We start from the raw sequence: 7,918 nt of genomic DNA on the forward strand, positions 1-7,918 counted from the left end.
ATCCCCTTAGTTTTTAGCTGACCTCATCATGGTGTCAGAAAAACTGCAAGTGGTGTCATCAGGGATTTTGGGACTAAGGTATTATAAAAATAGTTGAGACTCCAGAACTCAAATCAAATCAAATCAAATTTTATTTGTCACATACACATGGTTAGCAGATGTTAATGCGAGTGTAGCGAAATGCTTGTGCTTCTAGTTCCGACAATGCAGTAATAACCAACAAGTAATCTAACTAACAATTCTAAAACTACTGTCTTATACACAGTGTAAGGGGATAAAGAATATGTACATAAGGATATATGAATGAGTGATGGTACAGAGCAGCATAGGCAAGATACAGTAGATGGTATCGAGTACAGTATATACATATGAGATGAGTATGTAAACAAAGTGGCATAGTTAAAGTGGCTAGTGATACATGTATTACATAAGGATGCAGTCGATGATATAGAGTACAGTATATACGTATGCATATGAGATGAATAATGTAGGGTAAGTAACATTATATAAGGTAGCATTGTTTAAAGTGGCTAGTGATATATTTACATGATTTCCCATCAATTCCCATTATTAAAGTGGCTGGAGTTGTGTCAGTGTGTTGGCAGCAGCCACTCAATGTTAGTGGTGGCTGTTTAACAGTCTGATGGCCTTGAGATAGAAGCTGTTTTTCAGTCTCTCGGTCCCAGCTTTGATGCACCTGTACTGACATCGCCTTCTGGATGATAGCGGGGTGAACAGGCAGTGGCTCGGGTGGTTGTTGTCCTTGATGATCTTTATGGCCTTCCTGTAACATCGGGTGGTGTAGGTGTCCTGGAGGGCAGGTAGTTTGCCCCCGGTGATGCGTTGTGCAGACCTCACTACCCTCTGGAGAGCCTTACGGTTGAGGGCGGAGCAGTTGCCGTACCAGGCGGTGATACAGCCCGCCAGGATGCTCTCGATTGTGCATCTGTAGAAGTTTGTGAGTGCTTTTGGTGACAAGCCGAATTTCTTCAGCCTCCTGAGGTTGAAGAGGCGCTGCTGCGCCTTCTTCACGATGTTGTCTGTGTGAGTGGACCAATTCAGTTTGTCTGTGATGTGTATGCCGAGGAACTTAAAACTTGCTACCCTCTCCACTACTGTTCCATCGATGTGGATAGGGGGGTGTTCCCTCTGCTGTTTCCTGAAGTCCACAATCATCTCCTTAGTTTTGTTGACGTTCAGTGTGAGGTTATTTTCCTGACACCACACTCCGAGGGCCCTCACCTCCTCCCTGTAGGCCGTCTCGTCGTTGTTGGTAATCAAGCCTACCACTGTTGTGTCGTCCGCAAACTTGATGATTGAGTTGGAGGCGTGCGTGGCCACGCAGTCGTGGGTGAACAGGGAGTACAGGAGAGGGCTCAGAACGCACCCTTGTGGGGCCCCAGTGTTGAGGATCAGCGGGGAGGAGATGTTGTTGCCTACCCTCACCACCTGGGGGCGGCCCGTCAGGAAGTCCAGTACCCAGTTGCACAGGGCGGGGTCGAGACCCAGGGTCTCGAGCTTGATGACGAGCTTGGAGGGTACTATGGTGTTGAATGCCGAGCTGTCGTTGATGAACAGCATTCTCACATAGGTATTCCTCTTGTCCAGATGGGTTAGGGCAGTGTGCAGTGTGGTTGAGATTGCATCGTCTGTGGACCTATTTGGGCGGTAAGCAAATTGGAGTGGGTCTAGGGTGTCAGGTAGGGTGGAGGTGATATGGTCCTTGACTAGTCTCTCAAAGCACTTCATGATGACAGAAGTGAGTGCTACGGGGCGGTAGTCGTTTAGCTCAGTTACCTTAGCTTTCTTGGGAACAGGAACAATGGTGGCCCTCTTGAAGCATGTGGGAACAGCAGACTGGTATAGGGATTGATCGAATATGTCCGTAAACACACCGGCCAGCTGGTCTGCGCATTCTCTGAGGGCGCGGCTGGGGATGCCGTCTGGGCCTGCAGCCTTGCGAGGGTTAACACGTTTAAATGTCTTACTCACCTCGGCTGCAGTGAAGGAGAGACCGCATGTTTTCGTTGCAGGCCGTGTCAGTGACACTGTATTGTCCTCGAAGCGGGCAAAAAAGTTATTTAGTCTGCCTGGGAGCAAGACATCCTGGTCCGTGACTGGGCTGGATTTCTTCTTGTAGTCCGTGATTGACTGTAGACCCTGCCACATGCCTCTTGTGTCTGAGCCGTTGAATTGAGATTCTACTTTGTCTCTGTACTGACGCTTAGCTTGTTTGATAGCCTTGCGGAGGGAATAGCTGCACTGTTTGTATTCGGTCATGTTACCAGACACCTTGCCCTGATTAAAAGCAGTGGTTCGCACTTTCAGTTTCACGCGAATGCTGCCATCAATCCACGGTTTCTGGTTAGGGAATGTTTTAATCGTTGCTATGGGAACGACATCTTCAACGCACGTTCTAATGAACTCGCACACCGAATCAGCGTATTCGTCAATATTGTTATCTGACGCAATACGAAACATGTCCCAGTCCACGTGATGGAAGCAGTCTTGGAGTGTGGAGTCAGCTTGGTCGGACCAGCGTTGGACAGACCTCAGCGTGGGAGCCTCTTGTTTTAGTTTCTGTCTGTAGGCAGGGATCAACAAAATGGAGTCTCTGCAATGTTCTGAGTGTAATGGATAGGAATGTGTAGTTTTATTTACCTCTTACATGGTTCTGAAAAACACAGGAACATGTGTAGTATAACGTTTTTTGAGCTTTACTTAACTAGATGATTTTTGTGATCAGACAATTTGTGAAATTCCTTCAGAAGGAATGGATTGTATATGTGCTTTTATAGTCTAGTATTTATCAGGTTGATGTGAATGTGTTCCACAGTTGCAGTGGGAGACTTAATACATGAGTGTTTTGTTTCAGGTCAACCTCATGGTATTGTTACTCAGGCTAGCCATGTTGAGAACCAAGCTTCCCTATTCAGGAAGCAAGAGGTGTGTTGACTTCTCTTGAACGTTTGCTATGTTGTGCAACGTTTTGTACTGAATGACACGTTTCCCCAAAATGTTCTTGAACAGACTTCGAGGTACGTTTGGTGGGTGTGGCGAGGTGTGGCTTGAAGCAATGAGTGACATATTTTTATTTGTAAAGGGCAGTGGCCATGCTGACAGCATTCCAACCCACAACCCAACCCCTCTCCATTTTTCAACTGGTCGTTCAGTACAGAACCGTTTACGTTCAGTTGAACCGTTTCAGAACGTAGAAACATAATGAACGCAGCCCTGGTGAAGTTCAGGGCAGAAAGTAGCTACAAGTGGGTGGAAACCATTGATGCCTCGCAACACGTCAAACCAATCAATTGCCTTGCTTTGGCGGAGCACTAAAGGTAGCCACTAGTGCCATAGGAGGAACAGTGTGTGAGGATGCCCAGGAAATCGCTGATGTATAACATAGGCTGTATGTACACACACCATAACGAAATGTATTTAGTAGAGCAGTTGTAATGCCTTCATCGACTTGTGAAGAACATTACACGCAGCTTCCCTTTTAAGGGCATGTGGGGGAGGTTTCTTGAAATATAACATCCAATCAAAATGTAGCCGCTGGAACCCAGCAGACCATTCTGTTTTGGCTCATACAAAATTCTCCAATTCTCCAGCATGACAACAATGTGATTTTGGAGGTATGGCTACATGAGACTAGTACAATGAGACTAGTTGGTCGAAGTCTTTAGCTTATTCCTTTAGTCCCGCCACATTTTACCTTCACAGATTTATGCTGGGATCTTTTCCACATGTGAAGTAGCTGGTGGCTCTTGCCCTTGAAGCATGATGTTACAGATTCAAGCCTGGACTGGTCAATGTGGTTTTGGCAGCACTAACCTGATGGTGATAGAAGCATGGTGTTACAGATTCAAGCCTGGACTGGTCAATGTGGTTTTGGCAGCACTAACCTGATGGTGATAGAAGCATGGTGTTACAGATTCAAGCCTGGACTGGTCAATGTGGTTTTGGCAGCACTAACCTGATGGTGATAGAAGCATGGTGTTACAGATTCAAGCCTGGACTGGTCAATGTGGTTTTGGCAGCACTAACCTGATGGTGATAGAAGCATGGTGTTACAGATTCAAGCCTGGACTGGTCAATGTGGTTTTGGTAGCACTAACCTGATGGTGATAGAAGCATTGGGTTCCTTCTCCGGTTAATCCTGTGGTTCGGAACAAAAGTGTCTACTTTTTCCTCCATAACCACTGCTGGTTACTGTTCCATATCCGCAGGGGGGAATCCCAGGATGAACCACTCCCCACTTATTGCTTTCTTCCGGCCAACAAGGCACAGCCATCTTATGTGTCACAGCTACTCCAAGCAGCCTTTACCCCCAGCAGCCTTTACCCCCAGCAGCCTTTAACCCCAGCAGCCAATACTTGCTCAGCAACAGAGTGCTCAGTTTTAAGGCAGCCATGATAGAGAGCCAGCACTGGTTTCAAACCTACAACGCCAGAGCCACAGACTTCTTAACATTCGTTACACTTCGGATTCTGACATCGATGTTTATCACCTAAAGCAGAAGTGTTGAGTTTTGAACCTATAACCATTTGGATGAAAGGCAAAGTACTCAAAAAAATCTATTCTAGCTCTTAAATTAAATGGCAGTAGCCTACATTTAATCTATGATTTTCAATTACAGCATTATTTCATCTGCAGTTATTCTTCTGATATTTATTCTGTTACCAATAATATTTACATGTTAATATTATCTTCTGATTACAATTATTATGTCTCATATTTGAACTAAATGCAACCTATTAGCTTCCAAAATGTAAGTAGGTATATCTAGCTGTCAGATGACACGTTCTGAATTTCTGATGGAATGGCTTGGCCTGCACTTTGTAAAAACCCATAGTGAATGTTTGAAAAGTATGCACACATTTTGCAATCTAAAGGTTGCGTATTCGAATCTCATCAAAGATTACTTTAACTAATTAGCAATTTTGCAACTAGTTAACATGTTAGCTAACCCTTCCCCTAACCCCTAACCTTAACTCTTTAAACTAGCTCCTAATCCTAACCTTAACTCTTGTTAGCCACAACAAATTGTAATTTGTAATATATCATACGAGATGGATGATGGACTTCCACAAATTTTATTCAACAAAAATATAAATGCAACATGCAACAATTTCAAAGATTTTACGGAGTTACAGTTCATATAAGGGAATCAATCAATTTAGATAAATTCATTAGGTCTTAATCCATGGATTTCACATGACTGGGAATACAGATCTGTTGGTCACAGATCCCTTTTATACACTTAAGAAAAGGTATTCTCCAAATTCTCTAAAATGACTTTGGAGGCAGCTTATGTGTAGAGAAATGAACATTAAATTCTCTGGCAAAAGCTCTGGTATACATTCCTGCAACATACCAATTGAACGCTACTTCAAAACTTAAGACATCTGTGGCATTGTGTTGTGTGACACAACTGCACATTTTAGATTTGTCCTTTTATTGTCCATAGCACAAGGTGCACCTGTGTAATGATCATGTTGTTAAATCATCGTCTTGATATGCCACACCTGTCAGATGGATGGATTATGTCAGCAAAGGAGAAATGCTCACTAACAGGGATGTAAACTAATTTTTGCACAACATTTTAGAGACTATATGGGGTGTCTCAGATTTACATTTACTATACTACATATACCACTGTTGAGCTCACTGGCAGGGAATTAGTAACAGCCACCCCTACGTATGAGTATCATATTTACAAAAATAAAGACTTCCCTGCTGGAATATCAATATGAAGTCATTTGGCAAAGGCAGGTCCACCCCATCAACAGCAAGCAGTAGCCAGGGGACAGTGTTGAAAGTGTCCATATGACAAGTACTCCATGGCATGGCTAGTCCACAGCTGCACTGTGGAGGCAGCAGGTTTCCAGTCAGGTGCTGGTGGTGTCTCCCCAACAGAGGAGGGCCACAACCTAGCATTGGAGAGCAGGCCAGAGGTGTGCTGTCCCACTAGTGCAGGAACTGGAGGACCCCGGATGAGGATAGATGGCGTCGCTGAGGCTGCCGAATGGACTGGAGTGCCGACGAGTGCTGGGTCAGCCGGGGTTCTGGCAGCTGCTGGTCTAGTGAAGGGCCCTGTGGCCCTTGGCTAGACGGGTGTGCTGACTGAGGCTCCAGCTGCAGTGTCGTCCGTTATTTCTCTACAACGCCCACAAGCTTCACAGGACTAGTCAGACGGTCATTCAGTGACTTTGCGGTAAAAATGACTAGAGGTGAATAGAGCCCTTCCACATTTCCACATTTTATTACACATTAAAAAATAATCTGAGCTTTCTTATTTCTCTCAGATACTGGAAACATATTTCAAAACATACTTCCTTGTTATGACATTTTTTTAACCTGTTTTGCTGTGTGTGAATGTGTTATTCAATGTGTTTCTATGGGCTAATAGCTCCCCTTACAGGAGTCCTACAATTCTATATGAAATGGCTAAATGGTCTTTGGTATGAACATCTTAAAGGCCCAGCGCAGTCAAAAACGTGATTCCTCTGTGTTTTCCTGTGTTTTATAGACTGAGTATACCAAACATTAAGATTAAGGTGTTGAAAGCGTTCCACAGGGATGCTGGTCCATGTTGACTCCAATTCATCAGGGCATAGACTCTATAAGGTGTTGAACGCGTTCCACAGGGATGCTGGTCCATGTTGACTCCAATTCATCAGGGCATAGACTCTATAAGGTGTTGAAAGCGTTCCACAGGGATGCTGGTCCATGTTGACTCCAATTCATCAGGGCATAGACTCTATAAGGTGTTGTTCCACAGGGATGCTGGTCCATGTTGACTCCAATTCATCAGGGCATAGACTCTATAAGGTGGTTCCACAGGGATGCTGGTCCATGTTGACTCCAATTCATCAGGGCATAGACTCTATAAGGTGTTGAGGGATGCTGGCCCATGTTGTGTTCCAGGGCAGGGATGCTGGCCCATGCTGGTTGACTCCAATTCATCAGGGCATAGACTCTATAAGGTGTTGAAAGCGTTCCACAGGGATGCTGGTCCATGTTGACTCCAATTCATCAGGGCATAGACTCTATAAGGTGTTGAAAGCGTTCCACAGGGATGCTGGCCCATGTTGACTCCAATTCATCAGGGCATAGACTCTATAAGGTGTTGAAAGCGTTCCACAGGGATGCTGGTCCATGTTGACTCCAATTCATCAGGGCATAGACTCTATAAGGTGTTGAATGCGTTCCACAGGGATGCTGGTCCATGTTGACTCCAATTCATCAGGGCATAGACTCTATAAGGTGTTGAATGCGTTCCACAGGGATGCTGGTCCATGTTGACTCCAATGCTTCCCACAGTTGTCAAGTTGGCTGGATGCCCATTTGGTGGTGGACCATTCTTGATACACACAGGAAACTGTTGATTGTGAAAAACCCAGCAGCGTTGCAGTTCTTAACACAAACCGGTGCGCCTGGCACCTACTACCATACCCCGTTCAAAGGCACTTAAATATTTTGTCTTGCCCATTCACCCTCTGAATGGCAGACATACATAATCCATGTCTCAGTTGTCTCAAGGTTTAAACATCTGTTTATGTCATGGAAACAGCGGGTGTTCATAATGTTTTGTACATTCAGTGATAATGTAAGAGCTGTTTGAGAAGACGGTTTTGATGGGATGGAGTTCTGGCCTTCCATGGTGACATCACCATGCGTTAATGAGTGAATAGACCATATTCACTAATTAAGGCTATATTTCACAATAGGCCTAATCAGGCTACCTATTGCAATATGCAATTATTCATGTAACAATCATAACAAATACTTCAGAAATATAATCAATAATATTCACGATGTCATTGCCCACACTTTGATTGTCTTTGGATTGTAGACACACAAGTCTTCCTCTTGGTTGATCTGCACCATCCCAACACCTGCTGGTAGCCAGTCA

The sequence above is a fragment of the Oncorhynchus keta genome, unplaced genomic scaffold (genome assembly GCF_023373465.1).
Source record: "Oncorhynchus keta strain PuntledgeMale-10-30-2019 unplaced genomic scaffold, Oket_V2 Un_contig_5459_pilon_pilon, whole genome shotgun sequence".
Taxonomy (NCBI): domain Eukaryota; kingdom Metazoa; phylum Chordata; class Actinopteri; order Salmoniformes; family Salmonidae; genus Oncorhynchus; species Oncorhynchus keta.